The 12020-nt window shown below is 48.1% G+C and overlaps 1 long non-coding RNA gene across 1 annotated transcript; it reads right to left on the reverse strand.

Moving 5' to 3' along the window:
* Positions 1-274: 274 nt before the first annotated feature.
* Positions 275-3035, reverse strand: LOC142666158 (uncharacterized). The gene is made up of 3 exons (XR_012851644.1): positions 2934-3035; positions 1318-1404; positions 275-732 (listed from the first exon to the last, which is right to left on the reverse strand). It is a non-coding gene; the product is annotated as an uncharacterized LOC142666158 (long non-coding RNA).
* Positions 3036-12020: the final 8985 nt, after the last annotated feature.

Genomic DNA, 12020 nt, shown 5'->3' on the forward strand with positions numbered 1-12020 from the left:
GTGACTGGAGCAGAAGACCTGATGTAACTTGATTAGTGCAAATAATATATGTAAAGCAAAGTTACTCAGCGTTTATATGTAGATTGGAACCAAGGGGACGGTCTATTCCCACTAGCAATCAGTGGAATTTTAACTGCAGCTCTGAATGGGACTAGAGTATAAAATCCAAAGCATCACGATCAGTACTAGATCAGTAAATCAAAGTATTTGCATAGTTACTCAACATTTTATAAAGACTTAAACCAAAAAAATTTCATTTTATTCCCACTAGCAGCCAAAGGACCTGTGAATGCAGCTTTGCATGTGACTGGCGTATAAGACCTAACTTGATAAGTACAAGATGGCAAATACTTAGCTTTGTATAAGTTACTCATTATTTTATGTCAATTCAATTATATTTAATGCAGCTTTGGATGTGACTGGAGTATAAGATCCAATGTAACGCAATCAGTACAGAGTTATTGTAAAAGGTGACAGTGTGACGCAACGCTGCGATTCATCTTGTATTGCGGGTGATCCTATGAGGATTGAGGTGACTTCGTTGCAGCTTGGGGAGTGTTGGAGGATCTGTGTCATCTTGAGGCTCTCCGTTCTTCGCGTGGTTCTGGCCGCTGTGTTTTGCTCTCCGCATCTTGTAGAAACCCGTCAGGGACGCAGAAGTGCAGAGTCAGCAGCTCCATCCACTCAAGGGTATCTGATCCTCTCCAGTCTCTGCTGAGCCTGCATTGTCATCTGCAAGGACAGGATCAATAACACTGAAACGGGTGAAGACAATAATATATACATGTATACAGAGCTCCGCTTAAAGGGTAACTCCACCCACACTACAGAACTGCCCTATTACTTTATCTCTAACCTGCTTTACCTGCAGCAACATTACACAGGCCATGGTACAACACCTTATTTTACTATTCAGGTTGTCACAGACACACCCCCATGATCAACCTCCCTGTCTGTAAAGCTATTTATGGAAGTAAAGGAGAACTCCACCCAAATACATATTTGCCCTTTTTTCATTTTTATCTATTTGTCCCTTCAACAATATTACACAGGCCGTGGTGCAAAACTTCATTTCAGTGATTCAGGTTGTCACAGCCACACCCCCATGACAAACCTCCCTGCCTGTAAAGCTATTTAAATAAAGGAGAATTCCACCCAAAATGCATTGATTGCCCTTTCACTTTATCTTATCCCTGATTTACATGCAACAGGATTGCACAAAACTTCAGGTGAATTATAGGTTGTCACAGCCACACCCCCATTATTAGCTTCCCACAATAACTCCACCCACAATACATAATTCCCCTATTACTGTACCTTATTTACACAGGCCACGGTACATAACTTCATCTCTTGGTGATGTTCAGGTTGTCGCAGCCGCACCCCCATGACCAGTCTTCTTGCCTGCAATTTTTTTGATGTAATTAAAGGAGAACTCCACCCAAAAGTTTTCAAAGTCCCTTGACATGAGACGCATCAGTGTGACAACCAGTACAGTTATCACACCTCACATTTTGGTTGCCACTCTGCTTTCCCATCCACCTGAATGGTATAACATCCCGCCCAACCATCCTTCTTAGTGAGAGATTGACCTGCAAAACGGACCCCAGAAGGGGCGGGGCTTATGCAGATATGTCCGAAATTGGACCTTTCTGGGACATTTTGTGGCCATTTCTGGGGGACTTGGACGGGGCTTAGAACTGTCCCCGAAAGGAAGATATGGTATAAGCAAAAAGATTTGCCATTCAGGAGTCTGGGAAAGCTGCGTCTTGGCTGCAACAGGGATTGTCATCCAGCTTTGCCAAATACAGATAGAACTCATGGGAATCGTGGCTTCTTCTTTTCGGCCTAGAACACGCTCTCGCACCTTCAATCTTATTTAATTGTCTTGTCCGCGAGGGTCCTCTAGGGAACGGGGCGCAGGGTCTATTGAGGGAGCGGGAAGTTTCACCTCTACCTGTGTGTACAATGCTGTGGTGCATTGTGGGAGATGTGGTGTCTGATGCAGGGAAACAAAAATAATAAATGCCCCACGTTGCACTGCAAGGGGTGAGTCCGTCAGCACAATGCTGACAGATTTCAAATGGCTGGAAGCAAAATTCTGAATGCAGCTCTGGATGTAACTGGAGCGTAAGATATGATGTTGCTCCTAGGTTCGCTGTGGGCAGCCGTTTTGTTTTAGCCCTTTCAGGCTTTTTACCTTTTGGGATACAAAACTACTTGTGGAATATTTGACCATTCAACCCCTCGTCTGAGAAACTGTTTTTGCTTCTACAGGTTTTGATTTTCCTTGTCAACATTTGGAACAGGGGCCCTTTAAGAAGTCGCCGCCCGTGCCGGCAGCTGGATTTTATTAGTTAGCGGTGCAGTGGTTACTTTGGCACCAGGGTGCGGAGTCCTGCCAGGAATTCTTTAAGGCAACATTTTTGTATTTTCTTCCAGCCCCCTATATACTGGATGTAACATCTAATTCATTCCATGTTCTCGCTGGCCACGCGTTGCGTCCACTGAAGGTTCCAGCGTGAAAGGAGCGCGCGCTAATTGTATTAGTTCAGCTTAATAGTGTGTGCGAATATAAAAACCGGACCGCTAGTCAGGAGACGACCCAAAAACCCACCGTCCGCAATGAATGTTCCCACAGTGTCTCCTATAACTGTGTGATGTTATGTCAGGTCATGGACTGTAGGGGGCACCGCAGCAATAATCATAATGTAGCCCATCCCTGCTGTGTCCGACCTCCACAATTCTTTCTTTATGCCACTTTTTGGAGCATACACTGACAGCCCTATTAAGGATACATTACAACCTACAGGTGTAACTCCCATATACAGTGACATCCCCTATACAATGATAGTGTCATGGCCACTGGGCCGTAGCGGGACAGAAGCTGGCCAACTAGGTACAAAACAATGTCTATAGTCCAGAAGGGGTACCTGAGGCAATGTAGACAGTAGCGGAGACACAACTTGACTCTCACTGTAGATGGCACAGAGGCACGGGATCCAGGGTACAGGCACCAGGAACGGGTAACACTGGGAACTGGAAAACACGGGGAGACCATTTGCAAGACAAACTTTAGGTAGACAACAACGCTCAGGCAAGGATCAAGTGGGCAGAGCCCTTTTTATAGTCCAGCAGCATTCTGGGCTAATTATTGACTAATGACAGCTGGACGCGTACTGGCCCTTTAAGGCCGTGCAGGTGCGCGCGCCCTGCGGGAAACAGTCCCAGAACCGGAAGTGAGTGCCGGAGACGTTAGAGGGTAATTCTGAACGACGGCCCTCGGCCATAGACATTCCAGATAGTCACAGCTACTCCTATATACAGTGTCAGAAACTAGGCATGTCCTGCATATACACAGTGACTCCACCAACAGAATAGTGAATGCAGCTCTGGAGTATAATACAGGATGTAACTCAGGATCAGTACAGGATAAGTAATGTAATGTATGTACACAGTGACTCCACAAGCAGAATAGTGAGTGCTGCTCTGGAGTATAATACAGGATGTAACTCAGGATCAGTTCAGGATAAGTAATGTAATGTGTGTGCACAGTGACTCCACCAGCAGAATAGTGAGTGCAGCTCTGGAGTATAATACAGGATGTAACTCAGGATCAGTACAGGATAAGTAATGTAATGTATGTACACAGTGACTCCACCAGCAGAATAGTGAGTGCAGCTCTGGAGTATAATACAGGATGTAACTCAGGATCAGTACAGGATAAGTAATGTCATGTATGTACACAGTGACTCCACCAGCAGAATAGTGAGTACAGCTCCGGAGTATAATACAGGATGTAACTCAGGATCAGTACAGGATAAGTAATGCAATGTATGTACACAGTGACTCCACCAGCAGAATAGTGAGTTCAGCTCTGGAGTATAACACAGGATGTAACTCAGGATCAGTACAGGATAAGTAATGTAATATAATGTATATACACAGTGACTCCACCAGCAGAATAGTGAGTGCAGCTCTGGAGTATAGTACACCATATAACTGAGGATCAGTACAGGATAAGTAATGTAATGTAATGTATGTACACAGTGACTCCACCAGCAGATCATTGAGTGCAGCTCTGGAGTATAATACAGGATGTAACTCCGTATCAGTACAGGATAAGTAATGTAATGTATGTACACAGTGACTCCACCAGCAGAATAGTGAGTACAGCTCTGGAGTATAATACAGGATGTCACTCAGGATCAGTACAGGATTGGTAATATAATGTATGTACACAGTGACTCCGCCAGCAGAATAGTGAGTACAGCTCTGTAGTATAATACAGGATGTAACGGAGGATCAGTACAGGATAAGTAATGTAATGTATGTACACAGTGACTCCACTAGCAGAATAGTGAGTACAGCTCTGGAGTATAATACAGGATGTCACTCAGGATCAGTACAGGATAAGTAATGTAATGTATGTACACAGTGACTCCACCAGCAGAATAGTGAGTACAGCTCTGGAGTATAATACAGGATGTCACTCAGTATCAGTACAGGATAAGTAATGTAATGTATGTACACAGTGACTCCACCAGCAGAATAGTGAGTACAGCTCTGGAGTATAATACAGGATATAAGTCAGGATCAGTACAGGATAAGTAATGTAATGTATGTACACAGTGACTCCACCAGCAGAATAGTGAGTGCAGCTCTGGAGTATAATACAGGATGTAACTCAGGATCAGTACAGGATAAGTAATGTAATGTATGTACACAGTGACCCCTCCAGCAGAATAGTGAGTGCAGCTCTGGAGTATAATATAGGATGTAACTCAGGATCAGTACAGGATAAGTAATGTAATGTATGTACACAGTGACTCCACCAGCAGAATAGTGAGTTCAGCTCTGGAGAATAATACAGGATGTAACTCAGGATCAGTACAGGATAAGTAATGTATGTACACAGTGATTCCACCAGCAGAATAGTGACTGCAGCTCTGCCACTGTGTGTGTGTGTGTGTGTGTGTGTGTGTGTGTGTGTGTGTGTGTGTGTGTGTGTGTGTGTGTGTGTGTGTGTGTGTATATATATATATATATATATATATATATATATATATATATATATAGATAGTTGAGTAAAAGAGCGTTCTAATTGGGTCTTTGGGGGAGCCGGAGTGTGATGTCATAGAGTAGGTGGGGCTTTATATGTGGGCGGAGTCTCCTGACATTTCTTGATGACTCTGGGAGATGATAGTCATGTTTCCGCCCCTTTATTCCTGTGTCCGTCTGAGATTCTGGCTTTGGTTTGGAGCCATCTGCTTGACATAATATCTGCCAAATAGGATACAATTAAAACCTGTTTTTCCTTTTCCTTCACATCTCACTGGCTCTATAATTACTCTCTGCTGGATTTCAGTTTCCTCTGATACATTTCACATTAACTCCATCTTGCCCAAAAGAAAACCTAAGAACCCCGGTAGGAAAAGATTAACTGCAGCAAATAAAGGGTTAATGAGAAGGGGCGAAGGGTTGTTACAGGAGAGGCCCCAACCCTGGATATTAGCAGCATCTGGTGGCGGTGGCTGCTCCTCCGGGGTCTTCTCTCATTTAGAGGGACGTTCCACTGAATCTTGGCTTAATCGGTGTAGAGATTTCTGCTTAAAACCAGAGCAACGCCGTCTCCAGGAGACGATCCCTTAAGAGCTAATGTCTGCTGACGCTTCATGTTTTTTAATTCACTGTTTGACCACTAGGGGCGCTGTTCTAATAGTATGGGTGAGATCTAATAGTATGGGTGAGATAATTATCACTAGGGGCGCTGTTCTAATAGTATGGGTGGGATAATTACTACTAGGGGCGCTGTTCCAATAGTATGGGTGGGATAATTACTACTAGGGGCGCTGTTCCAATAGTATGGGTGGGATATATACCACTAGGGGCGCTGTTCTAATAGTATGGGTGAGATAATTACCACTAGGGGCGCTGTTCCAATAGTATGGGTTAGATAATTACCACTAGGGGAGCTGTTCTAATAGTATGGGTTAGATAATTACCACTAGGGGAGCTGTTCTAATAGTATGGGTCAGATAATTACCACTAGGGGCGCTGTTCCAATAGTATGGGTGAGATAATTACCACTAGGGGCGCTGTTCGAATAGTATGGGTGAGATAATTACCACTAGGGGCGCTGTTCCAATAGTATGGGTGAGATAATTACCACTAGGGGAGCTGTTCTAATAGTATGTGTGAGATAATTACCACTAGGAGCGCTGTTCCAATAGTATGGGTCAGATAATTACCACTAGGGGCGCTGTTCCAATAGTATGGGTGAGATAATTACCACTAGGGGAGCTGTTCTAATAGTATGTGTGAGATAATTACCACTAGGGGCGCTGTTCCAATAGTATGTGTGAGATAATTACCACTAGGGGAGCTGTTCTAATAGTATGTGTGAGATAATTACCACTAGGGGCGCTATTCCAATAGTATGGGTGAGATAATTACCACTAGGGGAGCTGTTCTAATAGTATGTGTGAGATAATTACCACTAGGGGCGCTGTTCCAATAGTATGGGTGAGATAATTACCACTAGGGGAGCTGTTCTAATAGTATGTGTGAGATAATTACCACTAGGGGCGCTATTCCAATAGTATGGGTGGGATAAAAACCATTCAGGGCTCCGTTCCAATAGTATGGGTGGGATAAAAACCATTCAGGGCTCCGTTCCAATAGTATGCACGGAATATTCACTCAGTGCGGTTTATTGCCGCTATTACTGGAAAATTAGAGGAATACATTTTGCTATTTGACCGCACCGTCTGAATATGCCCTTATTATATCTCCACCCTGTAACGTTTAGTAAATGACGTGATACCATTCTGTTTCCTTGTAAAAGGGGTGGAGCATTGACAACTTCTCCTGAAAGGTGATCTTCATTATTGAAGTGCATTTCCACCTAAAACCAGAAAGTTCGGCTGTCCGTCCCTGAGTCGTCCTCTCCTCTTCATTACAGCAGTTTCCCAGTTTCTTCTTAGAAAACATAGAAATATTGTAGTGGTTGATATCCTGCTTTTCTAAAGTCCTGAATGGTAATTCTGTCTAATTTGTCAGTAATAAGGCAGCAGGTCTCATTCCATTACTAATCAGGACCCTGGGAAAGCTGGGTGACAACCATATAGCTTTTCCAAAGACCCATTATTATTACAGCTCATTGGCAATCACTGTATTCCACTATCCCCCCTCCCCACCCCATTGATCCGGAGGCCTCCGCAGACGTCTATATACAGGGGGCAGCAGGGATGAGAAGTATAGAAATGATGGGGGAGGAGGCGCCGAGCAAAAATCAATTACCAGCTTTTCATCCTTTAAACACCATTTTGTTAAAGGGCAGTTATCATTTCCGTGACTGACAGGTCGGGGTGAATGGGGGCAGCGCTCTCCTTCCCATCATGGCCGCACTTTGCAACAGATTTTCAAGAAAAAGTGCAATGCGGCGACAATTTCATCTAATGACGAGCGGTTAATGTGTTTTTATTGGTGCGGATTATTGAGGTTTATGATGGAAATGTTGACTCTAAAGTGAACCCTGCGAAATGTATGTAAATTTATTCATGGAAGACAAATATCCAATCATTTTCAAGGCAAACATCACCAGGTTTATGCATTTACCCTTATAAAAGAACCGTCACGCAACTTTTACTGCAGGTGTGCGCCTTCCTGCTCAACTTTACGTCTTCATTTTACAGTTTGAATCGACATAGAACTTTGCAAATACTTTTGTACTTCTCCTGAGTTACATAATGCCTTTTTACTCTAGTCACATCCAAAGCTGCATTCACATTCTGGTGTTTTTTCCTTAGATCTCACTGCTGCCAATGTCTCAATAAGCTCTGTTGTAATTCATTGTAGGAGAAGTAGTGTTTATTATATGTATTCCAGCGCTGCTACCGCTGCTGGGGTAAAATAATAGGGATGGGGTAGCGCTCGTGTGGCTGGAGACCGGTCCTATTGACAGGACAATAACATTTAATGCAAATTAAGTTCAGTCATCGTATAAATAAGAGTTCTGCGACTTTCTAATAGGCTCTGTGTCCCCATTCTTTACCATTTTCAAGATCTCTGCTTGCTGTCATTAAAGAGAGGGTCATCGTTGTTAATATTCAGAATTTGAAACCTGTCCGGGCCTTCCACTTCTCACAGTTGAGGGTTTGTTACAATGTATCTGTCAGACTGTTTAGATCAGATTAGTGCATAAACTGGATACAATTGTAACAAAGGGGCTATTAACGTGGTGCGGCCTAATCGTGGCAAAAAACGGCAGCAGTACAACCTACAATACGTTTCATATTACCCTTTCTTCGTGGCCTAAAGACGCCCCCATAAGTGACCCAGCCAACAATGAGCCCCCATACATGATAGTCACAGGTGAGCCCCCCATTAGTGACCTAGTCACAGGTGCGCTCCCCATTAGTGGCCTAGTCACAGGTGAGTCCACCCATTAGTGGCCTAGTCACAGATGAGCCCCCCATTAGTGACCTAGTCACAGGTGAGCCCCCCACATTAGTGACCTAGTCACAGGTGAGCCCCCCATTAGTGGCCTAGTTACAGGTGAGCCCCCCCCATTAGTGACCTAGTCACAGGTGAGCCCCCCCATTAGTGATCTAGTCACAGGTGAACCACCCATTAGTGGCCTAGTCACAGGTGAGCCCCCCCTCATTAGTGGCACAGTCACAGATGAGCCCCCCCATTAGTGACCTAGTCACAGGTGAGCCCCCCATTAGTGACCTAGTCACAGGTGAGCTCCCCCCATTAGTGACCTAGTCACAGGTGAGCCCCCCCCATTAGTGGCCTAGTTACAGGTGAGCCCCCCCCATTAGTGACCTAGTCACAGGTGAGCCCCCCATTAGTGATCTAGTCACAGGTGAGCCCCCCATTAGTGACCTAGTCACAGGTGAGCCCCCCATTAGTGGCCTAGTCACAGGTGAGCCACCCATTAGTGGCCTAGTCACAGGTGAGCCCCCCCATTAGTGACCTAGTCACAGGTGAGCCCCCCCCATTAGTGACCTAGTCACAGGTGAGCCACCCCCATTAGTGACCTAGTCACAGGTGAGCCCCCTCCATTAGTGGCCTAGTCACAGGTGGGCCCCCATTAGTGGCCTAGTCACAGGTGGGCCCCCCCATTAGTGGCCTAGTCACAGGTGAGCCCCCCCCATTAGTGACCTAGTCACAGGTGAGCCCCCTCCATTAGTGACCTAGTCACAGGTGAGCCCCCTCCATTAGTGGCCTAGTCACAGGTGAGCCCCCCCATTAGTGACCTAGTCACAGGTGAGCTCCCCCCATTAGTGGCCTAGTCACAGGTGAGCTCCCCCCATTAGTGACCTAGTCACAGGTGAGCCCCCCCCATTAGTGGCCTAGTCACAGGTGAACCCCCCCATTAGTGGCCTAGTCACAGGTGAGCCCCCTCCATTAGTGGCCTAGTCACAGGTGAGCCCCCCATTAGTGATCTAGTCACAGGTGAGCCCCCCATTAGTGACCTAGTCACAGGTGAGCCCCCCCATTAGTGGCCTAGTCACAGGGGAGCCACCCATTAGTGGCCTAGTCACAGGTGAGCCCCCCCATTAGTGACCTAGTCACAGGTGAGCCCCCCCCCATTAGTGACCTAGTCACAGGTGAGCCCCCCCCCCCATTAGTGACCTAGTCACAGGTGAGCCCCCCCATTAGTGACCTAGTCACATGTGAGCCCCCTCCATTAGTGGCCTAGTCACAGGTGGGCCCCCCATTAGTGGCCTAGTCACAGGTGGGCCCCCCCATTAGTGGCCTAGTCACAGGTGAGCCCCCCCATTAGTGACCTAGTCACAGGTGAGCCCCCTCCATTAGTGGCCTAGTCACAGGTGAGCCCCCCATTAGTGACCTAGTCACAGGTGAGCTCCCCCCATTAGTGACCTAGTCACAGGTGAGCTCCCCCCATTAGTGGCCTAGTCACAGGTGAGCTCCCCCCATTAGTGACCTAGTCACAGGTGAGCTCCCCCATTAGTGGCCTAGTCACAGGTGAGCCCCCCCATTAGTGACCTAGTCACAGGTGAGCTCCCCCCATTAGTGGCCTAGTCACAGGTGAGCCCCCCCATTAGTGGCCTAGTCACAGGTGAGCCCCCCCATTAGTGACCTAGTCACAGGTGAGCCCCCCCATTAGTGACCTAGTCACAGGTGAGCTCCCCCCATTAGTGACCTAGTCACAGGTGAGCTCCCCCCATTAGTGGCCTAGTCACAGGTGAGCTCCCCCCATTAGTGACCTAGTCACAGGTGAGCCCCCCCATTAGTGGCCTAGTCACAGGTGAGCCCCCCCATTAGTGATCTAGTCACAGGTGAACCACCCATTAGTGGCCTAGTCACAGGTGAGCCCCCCCTCATTAGTGGCACAGTCACAGATGAGCCCCCCCATTAGTGACCTAGTCACAGGTGAGCCCCCCATTAGTGACCTAGTCACAGGTGAGCTCCCCCCATTAGTGACCTAGTCACAGGTGAGCCCCCCCCCCCATTAGTGGCCTAGTTACAGGTGAGCCCCCCCCCATTAGTGACCTAGTCACAGGTGAGCCCCCCATTAGTGATCTAGTCACAGGTGAGCCCCCCATTAGTGACCTAGTCACAGGTGAGCCCCCCATTAGTGGCCTAGTCACAGGTGAGCCACCCATTAGTGGCCTAGTCACAGGTGAGCCCCCCCATTAGTGACCTAGTCACAGGTGAGCTCCCCCCATTAGTGACCTAGTCACAGGTGAGCCCCCCCCATTAGTGACCTAGTCACAGGTGAGCCCCCTCCATTAGTGGCCTAGTCACAGGTGGGCCCCCCATTAGTGGCCTAGTCACAGGTGGCCCCCCCCATTAGTGGCCTAGTCACAGGTGAGCCCCCCCATTAGTGACCTAGTCACAGGTGAGCCCCCTCCATTAGTGACCTAGTCACAGGTGAGCCCCCTCCATTAGTGGCCTAGTCACAGGTGAGCCCCCCCATTAGTGACCTAGTCACAGGTGAGCCCCCCCCCATTAGTGACCTAGTCACAGGTGAGCTCCCCCCATTAGTGGCCTAGTCACAGGTGAGCTCCCCCCATTAGTGACCTAGTCACAGGTGAGCCCCCCCATTAGTGGCCTAGTCACAGGTGAACCCCCCCATTAGTGATCTAGTCACAGGTGAGCCCCCCATTAGTGACCTAGTCACAGGTGAGCCCCCCCATTAGTGGCCTAGTCACAGGGGAGCCACCCATTAGTGGCCTAGTCACAGGTGAGCCCCCCCATTAGTGACCTAGTCACAGGTGAGCCCCCCCATTAGTGACCTAGTCACAGGTGAGCCCCCCCATTAGTGACCTAGTCACAGGTTAGCCCCCCCCATTAGTGACCTAGTCACAGGTGAGCCCCCTCCATTAGTGGCCTAGTCACAGGTGGGCCCCCCATTAGTGGCCTAGTCACAGGTGGGCCCCCCCATTAGTGGCCTAGTCACAGGTGAGCCCCCCCATTAGTGACCTAGTCACAGGTGAGCCCCCTCCATTAGTGGCCTAGTCACAGGTGAGCCCCCCCATTAGTGACCTAGTCACAGGTGAGCTCCCCCCATTAGTGACCTAGTCACAGGTGAGCTCCCCTCATTAGTGGCCTAGTCACAGGTGAGCTCCCCCCATTAGTGACCTAGTCACAGGTGAGCTCCCCCATTAGTGGCCTAGTCACAGGTGAGCCCCCCCATTAGTGACCTAGTCACAGGTGAGCTCCCCCCATTAGTGGCCTAGTCACAGGTGAGCCCCCCCCATTAGTGGCCTAGTCACAGGTGAGCCCCCCCATTAGTGACCTAGTCACAGGTGAGCCCCCCATTAGTGATCTAGTCACAGGTGAGCCCCCCATTAGTGACCTAGTCACAGGTGAGCCCCCCATTAGTGGCCTAGTCACAGGTGAGCCACCCATTAGTGGCCTAGTCACAGGTGAGCCCCCCCATTAGTGACCTAGTCACAGGTGAGCCCCCCCCATTAGTGACCTAGTCACAGGTGAGCCCCCCCCCCCATTAGTGACCTAGTCACAGGTGAGCCCCCTCCATT

Source organism: Rhinoderma darwinii, chromosome 13 (assembly GCF_050947455.1).
Source record: "Rhinoderma darwinii isolate aRhiDar2 chromosome 13, aRhiDar2.hap1, whole genome shotgun sequence".
Classification (NCBI taxonomy): Eukaryota; Metazoa; Chordata; class Amphibia; order Anura; family Rhinodermatidae; genus Rhinoderma; species Rhinoderma darwinii.